This window comes from Antechinus flavipes, chromosome 3 (genome assembly GCF_016432865.1).
Source record: "Antechinus flavipes isolate AdamAnt ecotype Samford, QLD, Australia chromosome 3, AdamAnt_v2, whole genome shotgun sequence".
In the NCBI taxonomy this organism is placed as follows: Eukaryota; Metazoa; Chordata; class Mammalia; order Dasyuromorphia; family Dasyuridae; genus Antechinus; species Antechinus flavipes.
The window spans coordinates 108,772,383-108,788,766 of NC_067400.1; the positions used below are offsets into that span (position 1 = coordinate 108,772,383).

General features: G+C 31.8%; 1 protein-coding gene across 6 annotated transcripts in view; it reads right to left on the minus strand.

Annotated features, from left to right (window-relative positions):
- PCDH9 (protocadherin 9) overlaps window positions 1-16,384 on the minus strand; it is a 1,035,500-nt gene that overhangs the window by 424,304 nt on the left and 594,812 nt on the right. The window lies entirely within an intron of this gene.

The window sequence follows — 16,384 nt, forward strand, 5'->3', positions numbered from 1 at the left end:
AGATACTGCAGAGTAGGATAGCTGGTTCTATATTCTTCCCACAGAAGCAAAAAATTATTCTTGGATTTTTTTCTTGTTTATACATTATTGGGGCATCTGATTTGCTCTATATTAGAACACAATTCATTTTATGTAAATTTTATATAATCAGGTAATTTTGGTATTGGTTCTAGCTTCCAAGCAGCAAATCTAGATTACCTTGGGCATATGAGTTAGTGAAACATTACTAAGATATACAATCAAAATAGTTCACCAGTGACTTGCAGATCCATATAGTCTATTGGATTTTGTCTCTTTGTTAGAATTATTTTCATTGGTTAACCAGGCATATTGTCTGGCTGGGAGCCTTTAATGAACCAGACTTCAAAGACAGATAATATTGACTATTTAAAATTATATATATATACATATATATATATGTATATATATATAACATGCAACTTTGAAGCTTTTAAATGGGTTTACTTATGGTTGCTTAGAAGATTAAGAGCTGTTTAATTTTCTTCCCATTAGCTGTTTCTTTTCTCTTATTTTCTTAAGAACTTTCCACTTACCAACCAAAGATTGGGAGGGCCTTCAAGTTTTCCTATTTTGATTCCAATCGAATTTTTCTATTCTTTTTGAACCTTTGATCTAAAGCCAGAAGGGACCACAGAATATGTCTAATCTCTGTCTTTTCAGCTATGAGGTCTGGGGATGATAAGTGAATTGTCTAAGGTCACATGGGTAAAATATGAATTTAGGTCCTCAATCCCAAAGCTAGTAGGGATCTTTTTACTATACCATTTGAGGCCTATTGTAATTTGAAACTTTGGAAAGGATAAAACACATGTGCCAAAAATATTAAGGACACAGACATTTATGAGTCAGAAATACACATACTTGAAAAACATTTTATGAACTCAATTAGGAGCAAAAAGCATTTAAATTTGTTATCTCTTCTTTAGAGGTTTTTACAAAGATTTTATAGAAATAATTTTATAAAATCTGCTCCTTTGACCAGTATGTCCCTACATAGACATGGCTTAGGAAGTCCTGAATTAAAGAAATGCACCGTCCATGAGAATATCATCAGAAATATTTTTACAAGAAGGAATTCCTATGAAGGAGTTTAGTATCCTTAATGAATTTAGGTCTCTCTACCTCATTTAACATCTTTCGTCACAATATTTTTCTCACTAAACTAGCAAACATTTTCTTCAACACTTTTACTCCCAATTTTTTCATGTCTAATAAATATTAAAATAGAAGCAAAAAAAAAGACCAAAATCATTCAGTTCAGAATCTTTTATGGAATCTTCATAAAGACTGTGATTATATTTGTATTTTAACAATGAGCCTTACTTGATTCAACCCCCAAAGTGATTCCTTCAATTTTCCAATTTCCTTTTTTCTAGCAATTATATTGTCCTTTACCTGAATAGTTTTTTTATGGCAATACAGTAAGATAACTATTGGGCAGATAGTATCTATTACAATGAAGGAACTATGACTAAGAAGGCACCTGTTGGAAACAGATTCTGGAATAGAGACAGAGAAAAATAACCAGCCGCGGGTAGTTCAGGACTTGATGGGTCACCCAGAAATGGTCACATTCAATGTGTTTATAGTGATACTAGCACAAAAAAAGTGCAGCCTTTATAACATAATACTATAAATGTTATTATGTTATCTCTATAGCATAAAAAAAAAACTGGGGTGGATATTTGTTATCCTTTCAAGTCTATTTATTATAAAATTATTAAAAATAAAATTATAATTTAAAACTAATCTTTAATTATTACATCCAAAAAATCACTTTACTATTGTTTAAAGGCCAAACAACTCTTTGGTCAAATCACTAACCACACTAGCTGACAGTTACATCTGTGATGTTCAAACTATACCACAATTTGCAATTAGAAGCAGTCAACCTTGTCTAGAAAAGTTTAAAAAAAACTGATCTGAATCTTAAATCTAATTTAGAGGTGACAGACTATCTTCTACTGATTTTCTTTCCAGTTCACACACACACACACACACACACACACACACACACACACACTCTACCTTTTCCGTCTCTACAAAATGTCTATTTTTTATGCCACAGGAAAGAGAGCAGACAATGACACCTATAATTGTCCAAGCCTTATCAATTTAGAGTTCTTATGGCTGTGTAAAACAGTGCCTCATCTCCCTCTGTTCAATGGTTGTTTTATACAGTGTGACTGTGTGATGAAGGGAGCTAGTTGACATGCACTTATCGTATCAGGCCCTGGCACCTGCATTGCAGACACTAATCAAAGTGCTCCTTCATAGGGGTGAAAGAATCGCCATTTGTAATGCAATAATTAGGCTGGGTAGAAGGCCTGAAAAGTAAATCAATCTCGTCTGCTCTCTAGATCTGACACCATTCTCTTGGCAGATTGTTAACATAATGAGACAGAAGCCTACAAGAGGTCCCACAAAAAGACCTATGTCTTTTCTTTTTTTCTCCCTCCCCCTTTACTTTTACAGGGCTACTTAGAACATAATTGCAATTAATCCTAGTATGAGCTACTGATACAAACCCAGTATATTCTAGGATTTTCAAAGCTAATTAGGCAAAAGATGATCTGGATATTTCAGTTTGAATACATTTTGGAGATCAGCACCAAGGTTGCCCTATCCCTCCACTGCTTGAAATAACATGAAGATTTTTAATATATAATTATCAGCAAGGGAAGAAAAAAAAAGATAATCCACAGATTAGTTCAAAAATTAGGTTGATTAATACAAGATTTAACACAGGGAAACAAATAAGGAATTCTAAGTCAAGATGCCATTTTTTAAAATACAAATTCATTTTGCATTGTGCAACAGTGAGTATGAGGGCAAAGTCTGACTAGATCAGCAAAAACAAAAATATTACGCACATATATACACATGCAAAGCAAAAATCTACTATTTTCATAAATATAATCACACAGATATCTGAAGTAGTAAGATTTTGAAAAAGGCATAAATGAAGATAATATAATTTGAAAAATCACTTTTTAGTCTAATACCTTAATACTTATTATTTTTCCCTCTTTGGGTCATGACCTGTGATTTAACTAGCATAAGAAACTATATTAAAACCACCTCCCCCAAAAGCAGATTGATAAGTCTTTTGAAATTTCATCTTGGAAAGGTTTCTAGAATTCAGAGTAGTTGTGTGATTTGCTGATTATCACACAGCTAGTATGTGCAAGGGATAGGATATATATTACAAAAACATAAATGAGATGTTTTCTACTTCATGTCTTAAACTCCTTTCATATAAACTTACCTCCATTTCCTTACCTTTAAATAAAGGGATTGGATTACATGTTACCTGAATTTCCAAATAAGTATTAAATTTTATGATCCTAAAATATTATGCATCCATTTTCCTTTTCTCCTATCACTGTCAATTAAATTTAATGATCATTTATTAAGTATGTACAAAAGGATAAGAACAACCCCTACCTTCAAGGATTTTACATTCTACTAAAATTCAAAACAAGCACCATAGCATTTTAAATGAGTTTCCTATTCTGGAATAATGTTTTTAGCCTTATAAATTGAATGTATTAATAAATTTTAGTACCTAGTATATAATATAAATTAGTAATGCATATTTTAATAATGAAACAGTCTGTGGAAAGAGGTTTTTGTTTATAAATAAATTTGCTCACTGATCAAATGTCTAACTGCATGTAGGGATTTCACCTTCCAAAAACTTCTGGTTGCTTACTTTTACTCTCCTTGATTAAGTAACAGCCTGCAGTCAGGAGATGTTTCCCCTCTGGATAAAAATGTGCAGCCTGTTTTCTCTTTGCTCATTTTTTTGGCCTGCAGTCACAGTGAACAGCAAGGCCATAACCCCTTTCAGTTTTTGTTAACGCTCAAGCGAACCAATACTTACGATTAATTCAGCAGCAGGTAAGAAACCATGAAACTCAATCCTAATTACTAAGGTTGACTATTCTGACCTAGCTGTTTATATTGAGCATAAAACAGCATTCTTTCAAGGGCAAGAATTACTGAATAAGTAAAGGTTCAATGACTGTGATTTTTAAAATGACAGATGAGTTAGAGATTGAGTCTGTTTTTAAGTACTCATATTGAAGCAGTTTTAAATATATATATATATATATATATATATATACACATATATATGTATGTGTATATGTGTGCACATACATATATGTATGTACATAAAGACATGCATGTGCATGTGTAGATGTATTTTTTGTTACCTACCACTTTTTATCTTTTAAAATTTTATTTTCACATTTATGCTGTCATATTTGAATAAATTGTTCTAAGAAAAAAATATAAATCACGAGAGCACAAATACTGGGGAAACTACTGCTCCCTTTCCCTCACCCTAGTTATATAACTCTAAAGAGATCTAATCTGAAATTCATCAAATATATGTTCTTGAGATTAAAAGAAGCATTCAGAATTTCAGGTCAGGAAGATTTTTTTAATGGAGATTAAACTGATTAATTAAAATAAAAACTATATTATGTTGATAAATGAATTGTGTTTAAAAGATGGTGAGGAAGACATGTAAACAGAGAACATATGGCTACATGATACAGGAAGTTGTTTATTTCACATTTCAATACCACCACTGTCAAAATGGAACGAGGAAGGGATTTAATGATAAAAGACAATGTTAAAACCAATCTGGAGCTAACATACCCTTCCAGCTTTATTTCATACTACATGCTTTCATGTCTTTTATATTCCAGCCAAAGTGGACTATTATCTTTTTCTGAACTAAACATTCCATTTCCCCACTTCCTTCCTCAGTGCTAGCTGAATCTTTAATATCACACACTGATGCCATTGCTCTTCTTTGAGAACTAAAGATGAATAACAATAACAATTTTTCTTTCAATGCTCAAATAGCACAAAAGGGACCTTCAAGCCTTAATCAAGTCTTATTTAAATTATTTTTTTTATTTTTCTATCTTGTCACTACTTAATCATGTCCAATTGTTGGTGACCCCATTTGGGGTTTTCTTGGCAAAGATACTGGAATGGTTTGCCATTCCTTTCCCAACTTATTTTACAGATGAGAAAAATGAGGTGAAAAAAGTTAAGTGATTTGCCCAGCATCACATAACTATTAAGTGATTGAAGATAAATTTGAACTCAGTTCCCCCTGACTTTAGGTCTGGCATTTTATTGATTGACAAATAAATGTTCAAAGTTCCAAAAGTAAAAACTGTTGTCAGTATAGCCTTTGTATACCCAATAAGCACAGTGCCTTCAATAAAGGTTTGCATTTGTTTGATGATGTATTCCACTGATAGAATCTAAGTTTTTTGAGGACAAGCACTACTTCAATTTGTCCTATATTCCCAATGTCTTACATATAGCAACATCTAATAAATATTAAATAATTGTTATTAGAAATAGTGAAAATAAAATTAGGTTCAAACAACTGAAGATAAAAGATAGATGTGTGAGGAGAAATGTTTTGATTAAACATCATAATACGGCTTTGGATAGAAGGGCTAATACTGTTCATAAAAGCATCCTGAAATAAATTACAGTAGGGATTGACAAGGGCTTAGGGACTTTGTTCCCACTTCTAACAGTAACTTCAGTTTCAGTCATTTCCTTCTACTACTTCCACCTTTCATATAAATGTGTGCCCACATCCCACAAATATATCTGTCTTTGGTCCAGCACAAACTGACTCAACCAGTCACTTTGCTTTTTTTAGTAACACCAAAGTATCAGGATGATTGTATTTAAGCTGCCGTTTGGTGAAATGTCATATCATATATATATATATACATATATATATATATATATATATATATATATATATATATGATACAAGTTTTTATGTTTAATATTTTAAAAATCATGATTCCATGATTGGTATAAAAATTCAAGAATTAGCTGTTTTAAAAATATGGATCACCAAACCTATTAAATCAAGAGATTTAGAAATGTGTCTTTATACATAGGAAAATATAAATGAATTGTTTCTTAATGAAATTAGGAAACTCTTAATTAAAGGAGGTGCAACCAACTAGATCATAATAGAAAAGTTCCAGAGAACTGCCTAACATACAGGAGATATTATGATCTTTTCAGCATCTTACTGCTAATAAGTGTCAGAAGTCAGAATTGATCCTAAATCTTGCTGAGTCTAACACAACATTCCCATTTGCCATTCATATTGCTGGCTCTAATTCCCTGCATAATTCTGCATATTATTGAGATTAACTACCAGCTCTATTATTAAATAGATCTACACAAAAATCACATAGAGTTGGAAAAAGGTTATTAATGGCAATTAGCCATAGGTATTCTTTTCTTCTCTAATGCTTTAACACTTTTTACCTTAATCATTCAAAAGCATATGACTTTGGCTATATCAAAAGATAATCCTTATTAGGAAAAACCTGGAGACTTCAGCTACAAAGAAAAAATTACTCTCTTCTTCACCCCATCTCCCATATTTAGAAAAAAGTAGAACAAGATTAATAGGTAGTCTCATGGCCATACTTTATGTTAGGAACTTGTTAGAAATTCGTTAAGTAGCTAAGGTTTATTTTAAGGTATTAGAAAATATAGTTTCTATAGAAGAATTTTAAAATAATCAGGATTCACTAAGACAACCAAAATAAAATGTTTACACATTGCAAAACATGGTTGTTGTTGTTATTATTATTATTATTATTATTATTATTATTTTGCTGAGGCAATTGGGCTTAAGTGACTTAATCAAGATCATGCAGCTAGTAAATACTAAGTGTCTGAGGCTAGATTTTGAACTCAGGTTCTCTTGACTTTAGGGCTGGCACTTTATCCACTGTGCCATCTAGCTGCCCCTGTTTTTATTTTTTTATTAAATTGACTTGTGACATGAAAAATAACCAGGTAGAGATACAAATGAGAGAAAATTATTATCACTTTTAAAAGCTCACATGTTAGAATTGCCAATGGCTAACCTTTTGGGAACTGTAAGACTAGAAAATTGTTGAGGTTTTTTTCTCTGAGTAAAATTTACATAGATAATTTCTATTTTATCAGAAGTAAAATAAACCTGATTTTGGGGCAGGTAATTGATGCAGTGGATAGAAACTGAGATTGGGTTTAAGAAAACATCTCCACAAGTTCAAATCAAGCCTTAGACACCTTTTTACATTCTTAAGAGATTTTAAAAGAAGTTTAAATGAACTGAAATATAACAACTGTATGAAAATAACAAAAACTATTTATTAATTATGCAGTGGAATTTTAGGGAAAAAAATGAAGATTTTTTTAATCATAAAATAACAGAAAAAAATAATAAATGGAAAAAGACAGAGAGAACTGAAAATGATAGTAATAAAAAGAGAAGAATTAAGGCCAACATTTTTTTTTCATGGGCTTTAGGTGGGTTTAACATACCCAGTATATAGAGGAAACTTTTTTTCTAGAGCTGGAATTGTTAATTTTGGGTTTTTTTTGGGGGGGAAGTATGCCCTTTGGAAGTAAAGTAAAAGTTATATACGTCTTTATAGTATTTTGACTGCATAGAATATAATAGAATTATATTGAATAACATTGAAATATCCTTATAACTTTTTGAATGAATTCACAGACTCTAGGTGAAGATTGTCTGCTCTATAGTCTTTCCTTTTAAGATTACCTTTCATCTCTTTTGCGGGTATCTTATTTACATTGTTGTTTCCATTATTAGAATATATGCTCCTTGAAAGTAATGGCTTTTTTTTTTTTTTGCTTTTCTTTGGAACTTCAGTTTCTGGATCTGCAAGGAGCTTAACAAACATTTAAGGATGATTTGTGCAAACATACATATATGTGTATACAAATTTATGTTGTAAATGTATATGTCAGTGTTATTTATGACATATTGATCTTTATCTGATATATATGTAAATATTTAAAAATTCATCTATATCTGTACCTATCTATAGATAGCATATGTGTATTTTTTATTTACTGTATTATTCTCAAAGTACTAAATATTACCCTGCCCTGGCATTAAAATATTGACCTTATGGGAGCTGCAAGACCAGAAAATTCTTGAGGTTGTTTTTTTTTTTTTTCTGAGTAAGATTTTAAACAGTTTTTATTACTGATTTTAATGATATCTTTCCATGTGTTGATCTTAAAACAATTTGAATTTACCATTGTCTGAAGATATACTGTTTCTTAATTCTCACATTTTGAACTCCTTTTAAGGCACTGATTCAATTATAACATTTATGCAGAGAAGGAAAATAAAGAAGTGCTATAAAAAGGCTATTAGAGACCCCACAATAAAGTTCTGGCAAAGTTGAGAATATAACAAATGTTTCTTGCCTATAATACATGAAAAAGTATTTATTTCAGGAAAACAGTCACAAAGACACTTATAAAAATGGCTGGACAATTGTGTTGGACAATTGCAAAAAAAATCTTTTAAAAAGAATGAATTAATGAATGAGATCAGAAGAATAGTACTAATAAGTACTTACAGTGTTCTAAGAACTGTGTTAAGAGCAGGGAATACACAAACAAGTAAATAAAAAATTCCTTGCCATCAAGGAATTAGAAAGCTAAAAGAGAAATAGTGAAGAGAAGGGGAACTTCAGCTGAAAGGTGCTATGAAAAAAGATGTCATGTTGACCTGATTTGGAAATGACCATGAAATACTGTGGTAAGCAAGATAAAGAGACCTATCATACCACATTCTATGGATAGAAGAACAGAGGCCAACCTCTATTGAGAGGAAAAAAGATGATGGCCAGAGTTCAAATGATATTATTTGAAAATAGCCAAGAGAATGAAAATAAAACAATTATTTCTTATTAACATTAAAATGGGTTTCCTGATAATAATTTATTATCAGAAAGACATCATTTTAAAATCTACAAAATATTGTTTTTCAATATATCACATAGTGATAATAGTAGTAATAGGCCAGCTGCTATTATCATAAAGTAATATAGCTCTCTAACAAGAGAAATCTCCATACTGGTATATAATACTTGTATACAATAGACATTCAATAAATGTCTTTTGTATTGAATTCCATAAGTATTTCTGACTTTCGTTGTACCAAAAGCAATATGGAAATTTGGGCTATTATTCAATGACATTTTTATCTGCAGAAAATCTTTGTTACTATCCTTTTTTTGAGAACAGTACAGAAATAAAAAGCATTTTTGAGTGAGAAGAGACATTTTGTATAAAAACAAATACTAAACCTTCTTCAACCCTTCCCTCCAACTGAAATATAGGCTTAGAATTTCTTTGGATAGATTCCTGAGACTAGATACAGGACTGCAGAGGAAATAGATATATCTTTTTTTAAAAGATAAGGAAGAGATTAATTCATGAATTACAATTGTATCAGTAAAGAATAAAGTCTCTATAAAAACTATTCCACTGTAATATAATGGCAGGAAATCTATAGGTGATTTTATCTTATTTTGGTAACAATAGGCAATTTAGTGTAACATTAAACATTTTGGAGGATATTCGGGTTACTAAATTCTCTTCTGCCCTCTAAATGCCAGATGATTTTAAACTACTTTAAAAATAACCTATTTACAAAACACAGTAAGGTTTGCAGAGACCTTTTCTCCAAACAAACCTGTGAATTAGGTAGAACAAGTGCAATTATCCCCTTTTAAAGCTAGCAAATCCAAATTACTCATAATATAAAAGAATATAAGTGGCACTATGAGCATACAACTCAGAGTAATTGTCAGAGACAAGGTTCAAATACAGTTCATATGACTCCAATTCCAATGCTCTATCCTTTATCTCCATAATCAAGGAAATGTAAAAGATCTGAAACACAATCTAGACAGTTCTGTTATTTAGAAACACTTGCATTTGCTGAGGTTTAGAGGAAACTTGAATTTATAGTTTATAGTTTACAATGAACTTTTTCTTTCACTATGGATTACATGGCTAACCTTGCCTCATGGTATTATGGTAAAAATCTCAATTTGAATATAGAGGATGTAGGATAAAGGTGGAGGAAGAAGGGAAGAAACATTTAAATCTTACTATGTCAGACACTTTTCTAAGCATTTCAAAACTATTATCTCATTTGATTTTATTTGATAAACAAGGGATTGAGAAATGCGTCATTGAAGAACCCATGTACTAACACAATCAAAGATCCATTTAAATGTAAAAGTTTTGGGGTAGGATGGATTTGAGAAAATCATTTTCTCAGTAGATGTGGAATTTAGTGAGGACAGAATTTTTTGAGGTAATATTTGGCCTTTAACCAAAATCCTATAGCATAGCCTAAGAATTTACATGGTGACCTAAGTTCAGACTCATAATATTAACTTTTGCATGATTTCTGTCAAGTTACATAAAACATCTGACAAAATTTAATTTAAAAGTGCATGTAATCTGGAATTCTTTTACAGAATTGTTGTCTGTAAAGACTAAATAATGATGAAGATAAAGCACTTAAAATGGAAATGGATTGATGATGGATGAAAAAAGCAGCATGGGGGAAAACTGGATATTAAATTACATTACCCCTCGAGTGTTAACAATTTGAAATGAATTCTTTTTGGCTTAGGTTGCTCCTAATTCATTCTATACTTAGAGAATTACTCATCACTTCTGCTCAATAGTATGCCTAATAGTATGGGACTAAATGAGAAGATTATAGAGACCCACTTACTAAACCCAGATAATACCAGCATTAATTAAGTCAATTATATCATTCATGGAAATAACCTATAAAGATTATCAAGATTGCAAGATGACAAATGAGTAGCACTGGAAGAGAAACATGCTCTTTTCAGTAGTAAGGTCATTCACTTATCTTGTAAAGACATGGGGATATATGGCAGGAGTTCATCTCATCATCATCAATTAATATTTATTGAGTGTCTACTGAGTGTACTGTTCAGCAATAGGAGTTATATTAGATAGCTAATCACTCTTACAATAGTATAATAAGCAAAACCTTTTCCAAGATTTTACACGCTATGCTCATTATGCTGTCTCTGGGCCCCTATCGTTCAATAGAGTCAGAAAAGTTATCATCATTCTACCTACTTTTCCTTTATTTCTTTGGTACTCTCTTCTCATTAATTTTCACTCAAGGATAGAAATTATGATGGAAAAGGACTGACTTCATCTAATTCTTCTAATCCTTAAATAGGACATGACTATTTTCTAGGTCATATTTCTTTTTCTTTTAAATCTGATCTAATTTTAAGGATCTTGAGCTATACAGAATCCTATAATTTTAAAGATTTTACATTAGACATTATTTCCATTGACTCAAGGATTTCATGATTAAAGTATTTAAAAAATCATGAAAATAACAGATTAATATGTCATGATCTTATTAACTGACATTAAGTGCACTCTGCATTTAGCACATACATTTTAAAATGTTAAGGAAGAACTGACTGAAGACAAAAGGAGAAAACTCATTATTATTGGATACACACACACACACACACACACAATGAACTACAAAGAGGAAAAACTACTGCAAATGCTTTTATAATTTAAATATACACTACAAGAAATGGATGTTGCTTTTAAAAATACACTGTCAAATTTAGAATTGAGCTTAAGGCACTGTAGCCAGGAAATAAAATGTCTACAAAATATTTTTTGACTTCTCAAAATAACACCCAAGAGCAAAATCCATGACACACAGCTGCCGTTTTGATACAGATCATGCTTTCTTCCCTCAACCAAATTTGCAGAGGTTAGGTTTAGGGAGATGTTTATACCATCCACATAATGTCATAGTAGTTATGGTACTCTCTGTAACATCTTTTGGAACACACTGTGATTTCTCACTTTGGGGACAAGATGTGGATTGAAAGACAAAACATTGGCCATAAGTGAGTCTTCTAGGTTTTTTTAAATTCATACCATGTGCAGGTGAAATGTAACACTTAACAACTGATATACTATATAAACTTTGGGGAAAGAAGCTATTCCTATTCAAATGGAGAATAATGGAACATTTTCCAAAATGTTATTACAAATCACAGCTTTAAGGAATCATACAACTTACAGGGATCCTCAAGAAATCACATATTACTCATGATCATCTTATCCTAAGTGTGTTATATTATCTTTCAAATATTACACAACTAAAGAGTGATTATTAATAATAGAATAAAATACTTAACTTTGCTTTTATTACTTTTGGTTTCATTCTAGGTATATGGAATAAAACTTGGTTAATTCATAGCATTTTGGAATTGTTTGCTTTCCAAAAGGCAATTTCGGCAATAATTTCACATAAGCATCTACCCAGTGGAGACTATTTATGTGGTTTTATTTGGGAGGACACAAACATTATCAATTTTAAATAATCCTTCTATTAGACTGCCTTGGGGGCCTGAAATTTCCAACCTTAAATCCATTTGTTCTTGTTAAAATAAAGTTTTTTGAAAGCCATGGTTGAAATATGAGTATCTTACCTAAAGGTATAATATTAAAAATCAGCGATATGACTTAGTTTTTTAAGTCATCTAGCAAAAGATCAAGGAATTTGTTCCAAATTAGCTAAATTTTGGCCAGGTAAAGAAAGGGATACAGGGTAAATTCATAGATTTTATAGTTCAATGGGACTTTGTTTCATGCTTCAGACATGATATCTCTGTATGATCTTGGGCAAGTAACTTGCTCACTTTTACACAGTTCCTTAGAAGTAAAATGGAGAATTTGTAATCACCATTCATTGTCATTTATAATCACCATTACATTTCTAGATTGATCTCCTGATGAATTATCCCTTTTGTACAACTGAGAAAAGGTTTAAATGACTTGCCTAAATTAAAGAGGTGTTAATTCAAATCCAAATCCTCTACTTTAAATCCAGTACTCTTTTCATTTCACCAAATTAATCAGTCAATAAATGATTTATTAATTCTATTACGTGTCAGGCACTATACTAAGTACTGCAGATAAGAAAGCTGTTCTTGTTCTCAAATTGCTAACAGTCTAATGGGGAGGCAACAGATAAATAGTTGTATACTAAGAAGTTGTATACAAGATAAAGTAGAAATAAATAGCAGAGGAAAGACACCATTTCCCAGTTGGCTCCTTTCTGGACTAAGAGATCTCTAGAAATTCACATTCTGCAAAATTAAGTCAATTTTGTAATTCACACCTCTTTCTTTACACTCCCTTTCCCCTCCTTCTTATATCTTTTTCTTTCTCTGGGAGAGACTGGAGAGCTCCTCCCAAGGCCTCTACCATTTAAGAAGGACATTCAGAGATTTCACCTCATAGATTTCAACCTGGCTACTTTCCTGGTCTTTATGATTTCCAGAAACTCGTCATCTTACAAGATGAAATCAGCTCTATAATTCTCACCTTCTGAGATCATTTCCCACACTGGCTAAAGAAACTCATCATACTACTTCAGTCACGTAATACCCTCTTCTTCTTACTTTTCAACTTCTTTAAACTTTTTGTCTTTCCTCATTGAGATCAGATACTGTCTTATACCTTTCTTTATATCCCTTATACTTAGCATATTCTTTGGTACAAACTAGGCACTTAATAAAAGTTAGACTCTGACTTTAAAAGTGTGGGAAGAGATAGAAAGAGCTCCTTTAGAAAATGAGATTGCCATCCAAAAAGCCTTGATATAGCCTGAAATAAGATTTTGGTAACTGTAGGTAGATGGAAAAAAGAATGGGTTAAAGCAAACAGAGCTTCTTAAACTGTGAGTTGACACCACTGATGAGATTGTGATTGTTAAGGTTGTGAAATTAAGATTTATTATCATTATTTGTATACCTTCCATATACTTTAATACCTGGGTCATGCCAAAAAAAAAAAGGAGTCATGAGTGGAAAAAAAAGTTTAAAAAACACTGGGCTAAAAAAAGGCACTTAATAATAACTAAAAAAGTGAAGAAGAGAAACATTATCTATTTTCAAATTTGATTCAGAGGTTGGTCTTACAGAAAGGGAATATCTGATTCAAAGAGTTAAATTAATACTAATCAAATTGTATTAAGAAAAAGATAATAATTTTTCAATTAAAATAAAAGAATAATCCTTTTGTGCTAGAGATTTCTAACAGAATTGATGAATGTCTGTTTTTAAGCATTCGGAGCTTAAAGGTTGTTACATAAGTATTGGTTGGTCAGACATAAAGTGAAGCCAATTGATATAGTTAGCATTTATTTGGCACTTCATATACATACAGGCTAAGTAGCCAAATATTAAGTTCACAGAATAGGCATTCCAATAGTTAGCCTACAATAGTACCAGAATGAAGTTCTTTATTCTTCCAGGGAAAATAATGTATAGCTTTTCTCTCTGGTAATTTTGTTGGAATGCTTTATGTCTTTTATTATTTATTAGTGTGCAGCAACGGTCCTGGTTTGATTTCATTTTCAGCTACAGAAGAAAACAGAATGCATTGTGTTATCCTGACACTCTGAACAATAATGTCTGACCTGCTTTCAACTTTTAAAAAGGGGGAAAACACAAGATGACAAGAATGCTCTCTTTGCTATGTACAGAATTTTGCTTTGACTGTAAAAAAGATGTATGTTTTCTAATGGAAACAACTGTCTTTGCACCCATGCTCTAAAGGATAATTGGATGTAGTTTTTCTTCATATTCACCACATTTCCCCCTTCTAAATGAAACACTATACACTAACCCATTAAATTCCATTACTTAGTCACAAATAGCTTTTGAATTTTCTTAATTTCAGTCTTTTGGAAAATATTGTATTAGCTTATGTAGAGCAGTAGAAATGGCTTTAAATTGCTTTGAATGACCATCTGAAAGACAAGGTCTTAAGACCTGGGCTTAACATTTAGCTCTATCTCTTACCCCTGTGTGATTTAACTACCTGAAGCCTTCATGTCTTCTAAAATAATAAGTTTGGACTAGAGGATCTCTGAAGTCCCTCCTAGCTCTAATTCAGTCAATCTATGTAATTTTCTGACTCTTTGTACACAGAAAGAAAAAAAAGACATTGAACCTGTCCTCATGGACTCCAAAGAGGGGAAAAGTGATAACATGCAAACAGCTATATACAGAAAAGTTAAGTTCTTTACAAATAAAAAGTAATCTCAGAAAGTAAGGAGGTAGATGAGGAAGTCAGAACAGGAAAAGCTTCTTATATAAGCTAGGATTTGAGCTATTTTGAAGGAATTAGGGAAGCCAGGAAGGAACAATTGAAGAACATAGTTCCAAGCAAAGAGAAAAGTTACCAACTCTAGAGATAATGTTGTATATGACTAAGAAGGCCAGTTTCTCCAGATTTTAGAGCATGTGGAAGGGATTACAGTGTAAGATGACTAGAAAGGCAAGAAGACACCAGGTGGCAAAGGACCTTAAATGCTAAGTCAAGAATTTAAACCTTATCTTGGAGGTAATAGGGAACCACTGGATTTAACTGAATATGTGTGTGGAAGGGATGAGAGTGTGAGATTAGCCTCAATGTTAGAAATATCTCAGTAGAGAATGAATTATTGAGTTAATTTATACTACAATCAACTTATATATCCCTGATATTATGACAAATAGATAGTAGGTATTAATCAACCTATGTGTAATCCAAATACTTGCTTTAATCTAATTTTAATCCTCAGATCAATAGGCATGCCAGAAAGTACAATGTCCAAGTAGGGCCAGATATCTAAGTGTGGATCACTTAGATAGGCTTTGAAGCATGTTTGGGGGTTAACTTGGTGACCCAGTAGATAGAGTACCAGGATGGAAGTCAGGAACACTCATCTTCCATCTGTAAAATTAACTAGAGAAGGAAATCATGAGCCACTCTAATATCTTTGCCAAGAAAACTCCAAATGAGGTCACAGAGAGTCTGAAAATGACTGAGCAAGAGCAACAACCTCATATATACATATATATATGTGTGTGTGTGTATGTGTGTATGTGTGTGTGTATTTGCATGTATGTACATGTGTATGGGTGTTTGTATACACATATACGTATATGAAGAAATAACTATAAGGTATCAGACAGATATAAACAGTTATTGAAAATTTTAATGAGAAGTACTATAGCCAAGATGCAGGTAACAAGGAAGAACAAAAAGGAAAAAAGCAATTAAAATATTCCACAAATGGGATATATAATTATGGCCCTCAAATAAACAGTGATAATACTTGATGTTTAAAGCTAATTTTAAGAATTTGGTGCTTATCCACATTGGAATAAGAATAAGGATGAGATATTTAATACTGTTTCAGATCTCTGCTATCCCAGTCATTCAGTTCTTCATCCCTAAATCTTTTCTCACATACTTGAATCTCAAAACAAGCTAGCATTTGCGCTCGTGGTATAAATTGTATATTGTCAAAGAACCAAGTTGTATACTTTCAAAGTACTAAGCTGGTAGAATAAGGGGAAAAAGAAAAAAAAAGCAAGAACTGGCC